At 42.0% G+C, this 17875-nt stretch overlaps 1 protein-coding gene across 3 annotated transcripts in view; it reads left to right on the top strand.

The window, feature by feature from the left end:
* Positions 1-17875, top strand: part of HRH1 (histamine receptor H1) — a 76878-nt gene that overhangs the window by 53594 nt on the left and 5409 nt on the right. The window contains exon 1 of one of the 3 annotated variants that reach the window (XM_055343642.1): positions 2383-2400. The exons of the other annotated variants lie outside the window; for them this stretch is intronic. The gene's annotated coding sequence lies outside the window, so the exon portion shown is untranslated. Of the gene's footprint in view, positions 1-2382; positions 2401-17875 lie in introns of those variants that run through there. 3 annotated transcript variants of the gene reach the window in all.

The following is a 17875-nucleotide window of genomic DNA, read 5'->3' as shown; positions in this document are numbered from 1 at the left end:
ACAGTATTCCATTGTATGTATAGACAATATTTATTCGTGTGTTCTTGGATATTTGGGATGCTTCCACTCTTTGATGCCACTGTGAACATTATATCAGTTTTTCCTTAAAATTAATCCTATATTCCAATTATTATGTAGGTGTTCTGATGCCATGGGGTACTAACAGTCAGCCTCTCTTTAACACCTACATCCTGGTCTCAGGAACTGGGGAAATAGCAAAGTAGTTGGAGGCAGGGGCCAGGACAGGAGTGAGGGACAAGCCAGGGTTGGGCCAGGACAAGGAACCAAAAAATGCTGTACATTCACAGCTATAATGTCCCTGGATTGGGAAGGTTTTCTTGGCAACCATTTATGAAGTAGACACCCATTTAGGGAAAAGATGGCAAGCTCACAGGAAGGTACAGTGGTCTGGGTTGCTGACTGCTGACATGCTGTGTAGCCAGGACCAAATTACAAACCTGTCCAGGCAGAGCAAGTGGTCTTCTCTATCCAGTGTGGTGTCAAGGCACCAGGAAGCATCCATCTTTCATTGTGAGACAATGCTACCTCTCCCTTCTAATCAAAGTGCTTCAGGTTCCACCATTCAGACACATTAGACATGCAATAAAGAGTTGTCCAAATATGTCACAAAGGTCTTCCCTTTACAGAACAGATGTTCCTTAAAGGACTTTTAGGGTTCATCTAGCTTGATAGTTATCAAACTTTACTCTGAGGAGCTTCTGGGGATTCTTGGACAAAGATGGAAGGAAAGAGCCAAGCAGATGGGGCTCTGGGACTCCCACTCCTCTCCTCCAGCCAGAGCAATATGCTTTTATCTGATTATAAATTTTTATAAGGACCAGTCGTTGTGCTACCAAGAAAAGTGGTGGGAGCTTTGAAAGCCTCTGATCTAGTGAGACCCCCTTGTTTGATAGGGGAAGTCCAGAGAAGTTGAGAGAAGTGTTCGAAGTCACACAGCAGATTCATTCAATTCATTCAACAAATACTTAGCAAACACCTACTATGTGCCAGTTGCATAGGAAACAAAGATGAGCAGACAAATCCCATGCCAGGATCTTTAGGATGGATCTCCCCCAGATTTGTAGAGGATGGGGATTGGATACATGGGGACCTGTCGATAGGGAAGGGAACAGCCTCCCCCAACCCACAATGTGTGCCCTCCGGATTATCCTCACACCCCACATATGAGTGATGCCATAACTTCTGTACATGCAAAAAAGGAACAGATCTGTGTTCTTTTTAGTATATTTTCCTCCCACCATATCATTCCATCCTTGCTGAAGCCCTGTCATATATGTACCTACTATGTGCCAAGCAGTACTGGCATATGAGGCTATCAAACTGATGAGGACATGGCTCTTGCTGCCAACAAACTTCCTGCATAATAGGCGGGAGAAAAGCTCTATACAACTGACTACACTATAGAGTCAGTGCTAAACACCACTCTTGGCATCTGGGTTAGAAAGGGAATGTGTCTCTTCCCTACAGTGTTAGGGAAGTGGCATTGAAACGGGGCCTCTCTTACCTTCCCATATTTTCAGTTAGGAATTTGGGTGTTGGAGTAAGGTAGCCCTTCAAAGCCCAGCTGGGCCACACAGCCAGGGAGCTTGGGCAAGGCACAAGAACAGAGTCTCATCTGAAAAATGAGAGGGATAGGGTGCCTGGGTGGTGCAGTTGGTTCAGAGTCCAACTCTTAATTTCAGCTGAGGTCTTTATCACAAGGTCATGAGATGGAGCCCTGTGTCAGGCTCCATGCTCAGTGGGGAGTCTGCTGGAGAGTCTCTCTCACCCACGTTTTCAGAAAGATTATCTGCCCCCTCTAAAAAAAAATGTGGATGATAATAACAGTTCCTTCATGATGGGGTTGCTGTGAGGATTAAATGAGGCTATGCATAACAAACTCTCAGCTTCAATAGATGTAGCTCATATTTCCAGAGTTTACAGATAAGGCGATGGTGGGAAAGAAGCATTCCAGACAAAGGCACTGCCCGGGCACAGTGCCAGAAGGGCAGACAGGCAGCTTGCACAGGACACTCCGTCTGTTGATGCCAAGAGCACTGGAAAGGAAGGTGTGCTGGCAAATGCCACAGGAAGGTGGATCCAGGTGGCAGTAGGGCTCCTCTCATCCCAACTGAGGACCTGGGCCCCCCAGACTCATTTATTAGCTCTGATCATTTTCTTATAGGACCCTTAGGATTTCCTTGATACAAGATCCTGTCATCTCCAAAGAAAGAAGTTTTATTTCTTCCTTTCAAATCTGTATGCCTTTATTGCATTCTCATGTCTAATTGCTGGGCTGTCTTTAACTCCTTTTATTTTTTGACTAGGTGAGAACCAGGCCTGGCTGGGGTCAGAGGGAGGGACAGACTACCCTTTGGAGAGCTGGCCAGATATAACCATGTGAGTGCCAGGGCTGATCTCTCAAGCACCACTGTGACATGCACTCCCAGGCTAGTAAGCAGAGGGGAGAACACTGGGAAAAATGCTTTTCTGTAGCACTCATAGCTGGAGCATATTTCTAGAGCATTCAGTAACTGTTTATTGAGCAGCTCCCTGGTTCTTGGGAGGACACAGAGATGACTCAGACTTAAATTTGGCGCCTACGGTCTAATGAAAAAGTCTGCTCAGTAATTACAGAATTACAACCCAACTTGACAGGGCTTATAAGAGAGGTCTCTACAAAGTTCAGAAAAACCCTAAAGAAGGAAGGCAATGAACCCTTCTCATGGAATTGAGAAAGCCTTAAAGGAAGTGACATCAGAGCTCATTGTAAATAATTAATTGAATGTGTTCCTAAAGAAGGAAGGCAATGAACCCTTCTCATGGAATTGAGAAAGCCTTAAAGGAAGTGACATCAGAGCTCATTGTAAATAATTAATTGAATGTGTTCCTTTCCTCAGACTGAGAGGGAAGGACCAGGGATCCCAGATGGAACAGTGTTTGCAAATGTAGGGGTGTGTGAGAGCCAGGCCTTTGGAGGCAAAGTGGAGCCCCACAAGAGGAGGCTACATGGGAAATTGGACCCAGATGGAAAAGGCTCTCGTGTGAGGTCAAAGATTCTAACATGCCACTAACCACTGCCTGGCCCTTTCTCCTGGTTTCCTGAGTAGAATCTGTTTTTGAATGCTTGTCTCTTGGGCTTCTGTGGTGCTGATTGGAGTAATGGGAAAATAAGAGAAATCAATGGGAAGATGAAGTGGATTTATGTAACAAATGTAAGGTACCACTCAATAGGTCAGAAAGATCAGAGTGTGAATGGGAGAAAGAACACAAGTGGGGGGATCCCTGGGTGGCGCAGTGGTTTAGCGCCTGCCTTTGGCCCAGGGTGCGATCCTGGAGACCCTGGATCGAATCCCACGTCGGGCTCCCGGTGCATGGAGCCTGCTTCTCCCTCTGCCTATGTCTCTGCCCCTCTCTCTCTCTCTCTGTGACTATCTTAAATAAATAAAAATTTAAAAAAATTTAAAAAAAAGAACACAAGTGGGGACCAATGCAAGCTACAGTTTTTGAGGGGAGAAGGGGGGATTCAATGGCAAACAGCTGACATAGAAAGTGACACAATAGGGTAATAGATGGGGAAAGAGGTGCTTTAGGATTGATTGATTGATTGATTGATTGCCTCTTTAGGAGTCTTCAGTAAAGGTTTAAGTCATTTTCTATCTGTTTTCTTCCTGGATGTTGGACTTGAATTTCTTCTGATTGTAGTACCATGGTTCGACTGGACACAAGACAGCCCAGGTTCATTTGGTTTACCCTTGTCTATGTAGCGGGGTCATCCTCTGTATCTCTTTTGTGGTCTGACAGCCATAGCAAGCCATTAGAGTTTCTGTAGGAAAAAGAGGCCATTGGATGGATATGTGGTTTTCAGAAAGATTATCTGGCTTCTGCATGTGGGATGGGCTGAGGGGACCCTGATCAGAATCAGGATGACCAGTTCGGAAGCTGTTGAACAGTTGAGCAGAGATATTATCAAAGTCTGAACCAGAAGAGCAGTGACACAAAGGGTCATTATCTCTGCTTTTCGGTAATCTGTGGTACAGATCTTAAAGCAGCTCTAAGTATGAGAGGACAGCAATTGGAAAGGAAATTCTCTTGAAGTGTGAAGCAATTTAGAGCTTAATCATATCCTAAGGTCTTAGATTTACTTTATGTAAATATACACCCAGAAAGCAGTTTATTTAAGTAGAGTAGGGTTTCACCTGTGAGACTCAACTGACTCTGCCACCTGTGAGACTCACCTGTCACTTCTGCAGTGCTTGGAGAGATCTAGACTGGACCACTTGCTTTTTGGTGTGTAGACTCACTGATACCCTCCAGGAACTTTCTCTCTGGAATTTATGGAGTCTGTCCTTCCATTTGCCAAAGGAAGCAGCTAGAAGTAAAATTTGCTGTCTGTCCATGGAGAGATGGTTGCTGTTGGTACTGGCCAATTAACCAGCAGGACAGAAAGTTCTTGGGCAAACAAGGACACAGCCCCAGCTTTCCCAAAGGCACATTAGAATAGGGGGAGAAGTGGGAGTCTTGCTCATGTTTCCATCTCCAGCAGCGTGGCCTAGCATAACACCTGCTACTGCATTCTTGCTTAATTAATAGTTCCTGAATATATTAATGAATTAGCATAACATGAAACCCTGAAAATGGTCATGTTGGGTCAGGACAGTGATGTGTTAAAAGAATTCATCCATTCACTCATTCATCATTATTGAGCTCCTCCTACCATTTAGCTTTGGGTTAAGCAATGGTTCACAGTCTTGGCTGTGTTTGGAAAGTTTTCAAAAATCCTGATACACCAAACCAAGAAAATCAGGATCTTGTCTGAGGGTGGGAGCAGGACATTTGCATTTTTTTTAAAAAGCTCCTCATGGGATTCTAATGTGTAGCCATGGTTAATAACCTCTGAAGTAGGTACCAGAATAATAGGTCACTATCATATTGTCCCTGCCCTTGTGAGGGTCAAAGTCTAAGTGAAAGATACGTGAATGTGTTCATTCATTCATTCATTCATTCATTAGAACGCAGAGCATTAAATGCCTTAATAGAGATATGGGGGATGCCTACATGGCTCCATCAGTTGAGGATCTGACTCTTGGTTTTAGCTTAGGTCATGATCTCAGCATTATAATTTCAAGCCCCACATCAGATCCTGTGCTCAGCAGTGGAGAGAGGGGAGAGTCTGCTTAAGATTCTCTCTCTCCCTCTCCTCTGCCCCTCCTGTCCCCCAACACCCCCACTCACACATGTGTGCATGCTGCCTCTCAGATAAATCTTTAAAAAAAGATACAAATATGGAAAAAATACTGTGGGAACCCAGAGGAAGAAACGACTTAGATGTGGCTATAGGGTATAGGAAAGCTTCAAAGAGGAAGGAACTTCTAAGATGAGTTTTGTATGATAAATAGAAATTCAGAGGTGCCTGGTTGGCTCAGTCAGAAGAACATGCAACTCTTCATCTTGGGGTCATGAGTTTGAGCCCCACATTGATATAGATGACATAAATAAATAAACAAACTAACTTTTTTAAAAAAGAAGTTCATCATCCTCCTTCCTTCTTTCCCTCCCTCCCTTCTAGCCTTCCTTCCTTCTTCCTCTTTTCTTCCCATCTTCTTTTTAAAGATTGATTGGTTGATTGATTGATTGATTGATTGATTGATGTTAAATAGCATGCATGAGCAGGGGGAGTGGCAGAAGGAGAGGGAGAAAGAGAGAGAGAGAGAGAGAGAGAAGCAGACTTTCCACAACCCTGAAGATCATGATCTGAGCCAAAATCAAGAGTTGGATGCTCAACTGACTGAGCCACCCAGGTGCTCCGCTTTCCATCTTATCAACCTTTATCAACCATCCCCCTCTTTCTCCTTCTCATCCTTCTCACCTGGTTGTTGCAGGGCAGCCTATCAAATAAGCCCAGAAGGAGAAAATAGTATGCAAAAATGAGGTCCCCACTCTGAAAGAACCTCCTCTCCCAGGAGGAGGAAATAACATGTGCAGATCCCAAAGAACCTGAAGTGTCTAGGGACTGTGGCTTCATTTTTACTGGAGTATAGTGGATCAGACATGAGGGAAATATCATGCCAGTCGTCAAAAGAGTTTGAACTTTTACTAAAGGTATTTGGGAGCAAAACGATCCTTTGATGAGATTTAAAATAATGCTTATCACATTTTAGGTGGTACCTGATATGACTATAAATTGTACACAGTCATGACATTGATTAATATTGACTCACACTGGTTTTTGATTCTTTTGGTTACCTGCAAGAGAGTCTCAATTTAGCGCTGGTAGATCTTTAGTAACCACATTATAAGTACTCATGTTTTGTTTTGTTTTTTAATGAAAAGCAAAATATCTGGCTAGAATTTAATCATCTTGTTTTGTTTTCATCCTGTTTATTCTTATGGAGAGCTTCTATAGATGACAAAAAAATAGGGGACTGGATTTTCATATGTGATAGTAAAATAAACTTAAGTTTAAAAAAAGTAGGTCTATTATGTATATACATATATATATGTATATATATAATATGTATATAAAGGAAATGATGGTATAAGATATGCATAGACCCAGCAAAGATTGCAAAGATTACAATGGGAGTAGGTAAGTAACTGATGTAGAGATCCAATTAATTAATTTTTCATTTTATGGGTCATGCTTTTTGTGTCAAGTCTAAGAACTCTTTGTTTAGCCCTGGACCCTGAAGATTTTCTCTAAGGAGTTTTTCTAAAAGTTTTATAGTTTTATTTTTTAAGAGCTTTTATTTATTTGAGGAAGAGAGAGATAGAGGAGAGAGACAGAGAGAGATCCTGAGCCGGGGGGAAGGGCACAGGGAGAAGCAGACTCCCCACTGAGCAGGGAGCCAAGGCAAGGCTCAGTACCAGGACCCCGGGATCATGATCTGAGCTGAAGGCAGACACCTAACCGACTGAGTCACCCAGGTGCCCGTTCTTTGTTTTACATTTAAGTCTGTGAACTATTTTTGAGTTAATTTTCTCATGAAGTATGAGGTTCTGAGTGAGGTTCAGTTTTTTGCCTATCGATGTCTAACTGTCTAGCACCACCTTTTGAAAACACCCTTTCCCCAGTTAAACTGATTTTGCACTTGTGTCAAAAGTCTCTTGGGCTTATTTGTACAGGTCTGTTTCTTGATTCTCTATTCCATTCCATTGGTCTGTGTCTACCCCTCTATAGTCTTGATTACTGTAGCTATATAATAAGTCTTGAAATCAAGTAGCCTAATTTCTCCCATTTTATTCTTCTTTTGAAAAATCATTTTAGATATTCTAGTTCCTTTGTATTTCCATATATATTTTAGAATGGTGTCATCCATATCTATAAGACACTTGGCTGAAATTTGGATAGGGATTGCATTAAATCCATACATCAGTTTAGGGAGAGTTGACACATTAATATGCTGAATCTTCTAATCCATAAACACTGTGTATCTCATTTATTTAAATCTTTATTTCTTTCATCAGCATTTTGTAGTTTTCAACATATAAGTCTTGTACAAATTCTTCTTCTGAGAATGTCTTGATTTCCCTTCATTTCCTAAGGATATTTTCACCAAGTATGAGATTCTGGGTTGACAGTTCTTTTCCTATGGCCTCTGAAAATAATTGTGTCACTTTCTTCTCATCTCTATATTTTCTGATGAGAAATCTACTGTCTTTCTCATTATAGTGAGGTGTTTTCTCTAGCTGCTTTCAAGATTGTTTTCTTTGGAAAGCCAAATTTTTAAAATTTTTAAATTATTACGTATCCTGGTGTGGGTTTTGAGAGGAGGTCATCCTGTTTGAGGTTCACCCAGCTTCTTGATGAAGGTTTATGTCTCTTGCTAAATTTAGAAGTTTTCTTCAAGTACCTCTTCATCCTTACCCTCTTTCTTGTCAACTTCCAGCACTAAGCCTACATGATGTTAAGTCTTTTGTTATATAGATCTCTCCACAGATCTCTGGGACTCTGTCCTTCCCCCACTCCCATTCCAGAACTTCCTTCAGATGTTCAGATTGGGTAATTTCTGTTGTCCTCACTTCTGGTTCACTGATTGTTTCCTCTATTCTCTTTGTCTTGGTGTTGATCCCAACCATTGAGTTTTTATTTCAGTTATCAGATTTTTTTGTTCTAAAATTTCCATTTGGTTCTTCTTTTTTTTCTTCTGTTTCTTTGTCCGGAGTTTCTTTTTTTTTTTTTTTTTTTTTTTTCATTTGTCTCAAGCATGTTTCCACTTGCGTATTGAAGCATTTTTATGATGGTTACTTTAAAGTGTTTTTTGGGTCATCCTAGCATCCCTGTCATCTTGGCATTGGTATCTATTGATTGCTTTTAAAAATTCTGTATGAATTCTTCCCAGCTTTTCATATGAGAAATGATTTTCAACTGAAATGTGGGTGTTTTAGGTCGGCATTTGGGACTCCGGATCAAAGTCTTCTGTTTTATCTGTGTTTATGAGACACTGCTCTGGCAGGGGAAGCAAGAGGTGGTGGGATGAGGGTGCTCTTCCTCATTACTTGGAGGTGGGGGTAGAAGTCCAGGTTCCTTGTTCAGCTTCTTTGACACCTGAAGAGGGAGGGTCTTCATTACTCATGAGCAAGGACAAGTTATAGCTCCCTACCAGGCCTCCAGGAATAACTCCCTGACTAGGAGGGGTAGAGGTGCCTCCTTACTGTTCCCCATGTGCTCTCCACTGACTTTGGGTGGGGGAGGGTAAAGGGGGAAGAGGGTGCAGGCCTATCTCCACCTGATGAGGATGAAAGTCCCTATTAGGGACTGTAGGGACACCACCCCAGTAGGAGGGTCAGTCACCTTGTAGCCTGACAAGGATGGATATCTTGGCTCCACTTGGCTCCTCTGCTGGCCAGGATGGGAACAGGGCTCTAGTATTTTTTTTTTCCTCTAGTATTTTCTGTGGAGTTAGGCTGCAAGTAGACTAGTTTTAGTCTAGAAGTTTTCTATTTTGCTAGGCTATTCCTGGTCCTTTGGCTAGACACAGCAGGCTTTTGTTGGGGCTTTTTCTTTTTTCTTTTCTTTCTTTCTTTTTTTCTTTTTTCTTTTTTTTTTTTTTTTTGGTCTATGACCATTGGTGTTTCTGAGCTGCCAACCTTCATAGCTCAAAGTTTCAGATATATATGGCCAAACAAAAACCCAGGGAATTCATTTCTGTGTCATTCTTTGGGTCCTGGGATTCCTAGCTGATCTGCCTTTGCCTCTCCATCTTTTAGATTTGTCTCATATTAGCTTTAAATATAATGTTCAAGGTTTGTTTTTAATTGTGTTTAGCAGAAAAATAGGGAAAAAAGTACCTGTACTCTATCTTCCCTGAAACAGATGTCTCAGTATGTTTTAAAAGGTCTCCAGGTAGCCAAGGTTGAGACCCACTGGAATAGGCCATAAGTTCCATGAGCACTGGGGTTGTATCTGTGAAAGCCTATCATAACATCTGTGCCCGATGTCTCAATAAGGAGTTTTTGAATGGATGGATTGGTGGAAGGAAGGGAGGATGGTTGAATGGACGGATGGATGGGTGGGTGGATGAATGGGTGGGTAAATGAGTGCATATGACAATGGAATGAGCAGCCAGACTGATTCACTCTTACCTGTGCTCCACATTGCACAAACCTCAGCGTAGAGACAAGCCTGGCCCCAGCACCCGTAGGGCGCTTCGCCAGCAGGTGGCACTGAGGAGCCCAGGTGAGGTGCTGGGACAGCCCGCTGCGCAGTCAGGCAGGGGGTCACTTGACTGAAAGAGACAGACATTAAAGAAACTCCCAATTACCTAGGAACTCTCTCTTGCAAACATCTCATCTGCCTCTCCTTTTTCTTCTATCAGCTCTTTTATTTACTTCAATATCATAAATCATTCTTTTTTTTTCCTCAAGAAGAAAACAGCCTGGATAACTTTGGTCTTTGAAATGCCTTTCTCAAGGCTTAATCTCTGGGGGTTTGGAACAAAAATAAAGCATTATTCATTGTGTCCTGAAATGATACGTGTATGCAGGCTGGGCCTGGTGTTGTGTACAGTGTCCTTGTCTAATGTTAGCACAGATGTTCATAGTTCTAATGCAATGAAATCTTTATTTAAAGCGTATGTTACAGCTCTCTCTTTCTTACTATACTGAAAAGGTAGGTGGGTTAGGGCAGGTGGGTGTCACTTGGGCCATTAAGGGACTTGTTTTTCAGTCATCTTTGGATCTTAGTGTGGGGTACTAAGCCCTATAAACTCCAGAAGCCTGTTTTTTAAATTAAAATGGAAGCAAAAAATGTTTCCTTTATCCTAAGGTCATCAGCACTGTGAGGATTCAATAAAGCAACATGGAAACCATCCTAGCCCAATGCTAGTATATAGGAAACCTTGGAAATACTACTTTTCTTCTCCTTCGTTGCTTTTCAATGTCAGAGGGTAAGAGAGGATGGAGCTGGGCTTTTTATATTTCTTTTGTTTACCATAATAAAGGGATAATTACCCTTCAGCTTCCCCTTCCTGGCCTAATTTCAAAATCCCAGCCTGTCATAGTAGGGATGGAGCATGGGAGAGCAGACAAACAAGTCCAAATTATAAAGTGAGAGAAAATCATGGAGGCACAGGAAGAAAGAGTTGACGTAGCTAAAATCATGTCCACACTTGGGCTTCTAAGAATTAAGAAGTTATGTGTAACATCTCTCTGTGCCCTCTCTACAAGAAACTGTAAGATACATTTTATCTAAACTTAGTTCCAACTAAAGTTGTCTTTCTGCTAAGGGACTATTTTACTTTCATTCAAAGGACAATAGAATCTTGTAATTGATCCTGTTTTTCTTCTTTGCTCTGGCTCCTGGGAAGCTCAGAGTCAGAATTGTGGCCCAATTCTGGTGGCTCTTTAGGATCTACCCTGAGTTTCATCCTTATTTGGCTAACACTTCTTTATTTCCCTTTAAAAAATCCTAGTGCCTGGTAAGTATTTTAGGGAGTAATAGTAGTAGTGTACCCAAATAGGTTTTTAAAACTGACAGAGGTCTGGAAATCTAGACAGCCTCTTGCTTGTACCACTGAATTTTTTTTAATCAACTTTTTTGAGGTATAATTTATATACCATGAAATTCACCCATTCTGAGTAAATCATACAATTAAATTATTGTTAGTAAATGTCCACAGTTGTATAATCATCAGAATTCAATTTTAGGACATTGCCATCACTCCTGAAGACTCCTTCCTGTTTCCACCCCCAGTCTCAGACAACCACTAATCTACTTTCTGTCTCTCTGGGTCTCCTATGCTAGACTTTTCCTGTAAGTGGAATCATACAGTGTGCTGCCTTTTGTGTCTAGCTTCTTTTACTTGCATGATGTTTTTCTAGTTTATCCATGCAATAGCATGCGTCAGCGCTTTGGGTTTTTTTTTTATTGACAAATAATATTCCATTGCATGGACATATCATATTTTGATTATCCATTCGCCAGTTGATAAATATCAGAGTTGTTTCCACTTTCTGGCTATTATTAATAATACTAGAAACATTCACATGCAAATTTTTGTGCTGACAAATATCTTCAGTTCTCTTGAGTAGATATCTAGGTATGGAATCATTGGTCATTATGGTAACTGTATTTAACTGAGGAACTACCAGACTTTTCAACAGTGGGTGTGTCATTTTACATTCTACCGGTAGTGAATGAAGATCCTAATTTCTCGACATTCTCATCAATGCTTATTATTGTCTGTCTTTTAAAAGTATAGTCATCCAGTGGATGCAAAGTGGTATCTCATTGTGGTTTTGATTTGCATTTTCCTGATGACTAATGCTGTTGAGCATCTTTTCATGAGGTTCTGAGTCATTCCTATACCTTCCTTGATGAAACATCTATTCAGATCCTTTGCCCATTTTTAAATTGGGTTATTTGTCTTATTACTATTGAGTTGGAAAAGTTCTTTATATATTCTGGATACATCAGACATATGATCCAGCATATACAGGAGGTACAAATATATTTTCCCATTCTGTAGCTTCTTACTTTTTTAGTGGTGCCATTTGAAACACAAGAGTTTTAAATTTTGACAAAATCCGACTTGGCAGTTTTCCTCTTTAATGGGCTATGTCTTTAGTGTTGTATCTGAGAAATCGTTGGCTGACTCAAGATCTCAAAGATTTTCTCCTATTATTTCTTCTGATAGGTTTAAGAGGTTTAGCTCTTACACTTAGGACTATTGTCAATTTTGAGTTAATTTTTGTGTATGGTGTGAGGGGATGAATGCCATGGCTCCTGTGCTGGAATAACTAATCTCTCCATATGCAAAGATGAATCTAGACTTAGCCCTTCTGGGTCAGATGATATCCTCTAGCCCAATCACATGACTAGAGTTCAGGTTTACTTGGTAAAAATTTGGCTGCCATGGCCCACCCATAGCTGGATGATGGTTCTCAGGGAAGGAAGCTTATGAGCTGTGGAAATACCCCAAGAGGAGTCTATTCCAGGGTCATTGTCTTATATTCAGCACTCCAGATTCCCTATGAACTAGCTTGACATTTCCAGCTTGGGGCCAACAGGTCAGATCCTCAAATTTTGTTTTTGCTTGACCTGTGTTCAAGAAAACAATTGAATAATTGATGTTTTAAAACAAAAAGATTTCATGTAAAAATCCAGCTTTTATGCTTCATTTTAAAAATAGGCAGATCTGAGCCTGCAGTAGTTGGTGGTGTCTGAGCAAGAGCTGTCCTCTTTAGACAGAATATACTCTACGGGTTGCCCCAGGCCCCACCACTCCCTATTTTTATTAAATTCCCCTCCCTGACTCTGTAGACATTTGAATGTGTACCTCCACCCCCAGAACAATCTTCAGGACCTTTCTCTGCCCACAAGGTCATCTACCTCTTGTATCTTACCCAGAGGCTAACGCTTAACCCACCACTGCCCTAGATTCAAAGTCAGGCATGTTCCTGCAGTACGGGGTTCATAATGGGATTTTGCTATTTGCAGTCTGCTCTCTGTACTACGACCAGTGGCACTGATAAGCCTAGGTGTTTTATGGAAATTATGCCTTGGTGAGACTCAATTAGAATATGTAGTACTTGGGGTACTTTCATGCATGGCACTTCTCTCTCAGAGTTAAAGCAAAGAAACTAATGTTCAGACTTGATGAAAATAAGCTGCCAAGGCAAATGGTTCTCAGAGGGGAGAGCAGTTTGGAATGAGGAGTGGTGGGTGAGGCAATTTAGAATATATCAAAAAAGGAATCCCAAACTCTTACTTTTCACTAAAGAAAATAAACAATGGGGCAGCCCGGGTGGCTCAGCGGTTTAGCGCCGCCTTCAGCCCAGGGCCTGATCCTTGGAGACCCAGGATCGACTCCCATGTCGGGCTCCCTGCGTGGAGCCTGCTTCTTCCTCTGCCTGTGTCTCTGCCCCTCTCTCTCTGTGTGTCTCTCATGAATAAATAAATAAAATCTTAAAAAAAAAAAAAGAAAATAAACGATGTGCTAAGAATGTGGAAGACCTTTCTTTAAAAATTTTTTTCCTGATGGAATAAATCTATTTTATTTTATTTTAAAAAATGGATGCTGTTCCTATTTTTCCCCTTTATAAAACTAAGATGCTCTCAGTGTTGATATCTTGGGAAATGCCAAAGATAATAAACATCACTCACTATCCAGAGAAAACCACTGTTAATATAATGTAACAGAGACTCACCTTTATGTAAACCTGATAATGGAATTGACATAATCCTGGTTAAACAATGTGCATTGTAAATTTAACTTCATCATAAGCATTTTTGATATTACTAATGGCCCTGCATAAATGTGATTATCAATGACTGCATGATATTCTATTCTGTAGCTATCCCGTAATATATTTAGTTCCCAGATGTTAGATTTCTTTCCTTCTACTGCCTATCATAAATGATGTTGCTGGAAGCATCCTTGTGCATAAATCTGTATTCATGTTTTGGATTCCCATGAGAGAAATTTCCAACAATAAAGTTTCCAGGAAAAAGTAGAAGTTACCGATATTCATCAATAGCATAAATCTTACCTCCAAGTTTTGTTCATTTAGACATCCTTGTGAAAAATAGGCAGTTAGATCCTTCTCCATGCATCTCCTGCTGCTCTTCATTCGTGTCTTGCTTTTTCAGACCCCATCCAACAAGCTTCTGTTCTGCATCCCTCGTGTGCCAGCCTGGTGCCAGCATGGGAGAATGGCAGTGAACGAAAACGTGTGGGCTCTGTCGTGAAGGAGGGTGTGTCCCTTGATGCTCATGCGTGTCTCATGTCAGAAACAGAAATAGTGGACACTTTCCATGTCCCAGAGGTGGTCCCTTTTTAGTTAGGGAGAATCAGCTAAAGAAAGAATGATAAGCTAGGTGATGTCAAGGGGAGTGTTAGAAACATTGTGGGGACTTAGATGCTTCAAGGCAAATGGTGCTCCCTTTGGGACAAACAACACAAGCAAAAGCAGAGAGGTGTAGAGACCTTTCTTATCCCTTGTCCCCTGATGCCTTCCTGGGCTCATCGTTCCAACGATTCCCTCCCAGTTCCTTGAATTCAGCTCTGTGCTTTTATTCTTTCTCTTCTTCATACTTAAATTCCTTTTCCTTCCTCCTGGTGAACTTCTACTCATCCTTTGAAGCCCAGCTCACACATCACTCCTTCTCCAGTGTTCTTCCTGACATCTACATTCCACCTTGAGAGAGGCTGTCCCTCTCTCCTCTGTCCTGTCATCTGCTTTGATCTTACCTCAGTCATCATATTTGTCCCAGTTACATTCTAGAAGTTTTCATTTTTTGATGCTATTCACTTACCTTTTGTCTTCTCATGTTAACTGGAAAACTCCTTGAAGTCAGGGATCTGGTTTGGCTGTGTGTGATAGAAAACCTAAACTCTATCCCAGAGGTAGAGAGTCCTGACTGAGTTGGCAGCTCTGCAGTCACCAAAGACCTCAGCTCTGTCCAAATTGCTGCTTCACTGTTGTCATTATGTGGCTCTTCCTTGTGGTCCCAAGAAGGCTGCTTAAGCCATATTCATCCTATTGCCATTCCAGCCAGCTGGAAGAATGAAAGGCCAAAGAAAAGAACACATTCTCCATTTAGGGTTGCTTTCTGCAAGTTGCAAGCTACATTTCCATTTCTGTTTCATTGGAACTTAGTCACATGGTCATACCCAGCTACAAAGGAGCCTGGAAAATGTAGTCTCTATTCCAGGCAGCCATGTACTCAGGAAAAAATAGAAGTCTATTCCCAAATAGAGAACTGATACTGGAAGACTATGAGCAGTTTCTGCCACAGTGAAAAACAAGGAAGTTGGGATGATTCCCCTGAGCCAGACCGGGCCAGCTGTGGGATCGTTGTGTTATTCACCCAGAAATGGAAGAAAACAGCTACTATTAATTGAGCACTTCCTATATGTCAGGCACTGTATGAGGTGCTTCTGCCCCATTTGAGAGGTGAGGAAAACTAAGACTTGGCAGAGTGAAATATCTTGCCCAGCTAAATAGGGCAGAAATAGGATCAAAGCAGAGGTTAACTGGTTTGCAAAGCTTGGGTTTTTAACCACTGCCCAATTCCTCCATCCAAGTGAGCTCGAGCTTTCTGTGGATCAGCATTGCTGAAATAGGATGGAAAGCAGGGAATATGAGGCCACTGGGTGCCTTCTTTAAAGTGTAGCATCTCTTCAAACCCACCAGTTCTTCTTGCCTCCCCTTCCTATTCACAGAGATCCCTGCCTATTGGTCTCTTTTATCTAAAATCAACATCTGCAAGTTTTGTTTAGGTAAATAATTGCCCGTGAGAAAGAAGGAGTATTTCTACTTTGGAATCAGATCCAGGCCACCTCTTCTTGCATACCTCCCATGATGGGGAGCTTATTATCTATCAAGGCAATTCATTGAATTGTTAGATAACATCTATTTTTAGAAAGTCCTTTTTTTACCTTGAGCAGTAAGCTATATTCTTTGGCAGTTCATGGTGTTTATTCTTCAATTAGACCAGTAGTTCTCAACTAAGGATCATTTTGCCTCCTAGTGGATCTCTGACAATGTCAAAGAGATATTTTTGGTTGTCATGACCAAGAAGAGGGTGAGGATACTATGGCATCTAGTGAGCAGAGGCCAGGGATACTGCTAAACATCCAACAATACAGGACAATCCTTCACAACAAGGAAATATCCAGGTCAAAATGTCAATAGAACAAAACCTGAGAAACAGTTAGATAGACTGAAGTTTGAACCTGGACTTCACCAGTCTCTTCCTAGCTGTGTGACCCTAGCTGCGTGACCCTGCGTCGGTTGCTTCACCCCTGTGAGCCTGACCTGACCATTTCCTCATCTATCCCTTGAGGATCATCACAAGACCTCTCTATGGGCTTGTGGTAGCCATTTAATAACTGATATCCGAAAAGCCCAGGGCTTGGCTCCTTACTGTCATAGCTCCTCCAGTCAGCATTCCCAGGATGTGGAAGATACACTGACTACCTCTGTTTACTTGCTGGCACATGGACCTGATTAGATTAGACTGTTTGTAATCACTCTGGAAAAAGTCCTGCTGCAGCTAATAGTTTTGGAATGGAGCCATTGCCTTAATTCAAAAATGATGGCTTGCTTATGCACATGAGCCTCTTAGAGGAATGGGGTTCATTTCTGCTTGTCACCCAGTCCTCATTACCTGGGGATTAGTAGAGCTTTCCTACCCCACTGCCTCAACTGACCCTCCCAACAGCCCAAGGAGAGAGGTAATGATGTTTTCCCTACTTTTCAGTTGAGGAAATTGGAGTCATGGCTGTTTACCCAAGCTCCACACAGTCCACCAAGTGACAGAGCATGGAGGGGAACTCTCTCCTTCCATCACCTGCTTCTCTAGGGACACAGAGCTATAAAGAATCTATAGGTGCCCACCTTTCTTCTCCAACTGGCTTGTCCAAAGTGCCTCTTCTAGCTTCCATTCTCTCAGAGCACACTATCGCTTGCATCATCTCTGTAGGCTTGGCTTTGGTCCCAGAGAGGGTACCTCAGAACCCAACAGAGTCTGGGCAGCCCAAAGGGAGCATGACCTCCTGTGTAGAATGAGGTGCAGTGAGGATCCATGTCCCCAAATAATTCCTACGCTCAACTTGACATTCCTTTGGCTCTTGTAGAGAGAAAACCATTCAACCATCTATTTTTCAAAATGCAGATCCCTGAGGCAGGGGAAATCATCTTACATTAGTTACCTCATGGGGTAGGACATGTTCAGGGATTGTGTAAGAGCACCAAAGACAAGGAATGGCATATGGGCCTGTGACCCTGGCAGTCACACAGGCCATGTGCTCAAGAGGCCTCCTGTCTTAGTTTCATATTCTGCTGTTGCCATCTTGAAATTCTCTTTTTTTAACTTATATTTTTTAAGGATTTTATTTATTTACTCATTAGAGACACGGAGAGAGAGGCAGAGATGTAGGCAAAGGGAGAAGCAGGCTCCCTGCAGGGAGCCCGATGTGGTACTCCATCCTGGGACTGCAGGATCACACCGTGAGCCAAAGGCAGATGTTCAACTGCTGAGCCATCAGGTGTCCTCATCTTGAAATTCTAAATAATTGTTTAATTTTTAATTCTGCCCTGGGCCCTACAAATTACATAGCCAGTCCTGAGTTGGACATGAAGTTAATGTTGATATGGCTGCTCCTGTTGACTTTTTGGACACCCACTTTTCAGGGATCCCTCGGGCTTCCCCTTCTTTCCCTGACACCCCATCCTCCACCTCGCATTCCTCAGGGGAGCCAGGTGCCAAGATTGGTCTGCATACAGCAGGTGGTTGCTGCAGTTGCCTTTCCAGGAACCCTGAATTCCATAGCATCAGAAGACAAAAGTGGATTTTCTTGTTCTAGAGCAGATCACTGAGCTGAAATGAACCTTTCACCAGGAAATACCTGTTGAATGAGCTGAGGTG

Source organism: Nyctereutes procyonoides, unplaced genomic scaffold (assembly GCF_905146905.1).
Source record: "Nyctereutes procyonoides isolate TBG_1078 unplaced genomic scaffold, NYPRO_anot_genome, whole genome shotgun sequence".
Taxonomy (NCBI): Eukaryota; Metazoa; Chordata; class Mammalia; order Carnivora; family Canidae; genus Nyctereutes; species Nyctereutes procyonoides.
Note: the sequence above shows the minus strand (reverse complement) of the source record. Positions and strands in the feature narration are given on the sequence as shown.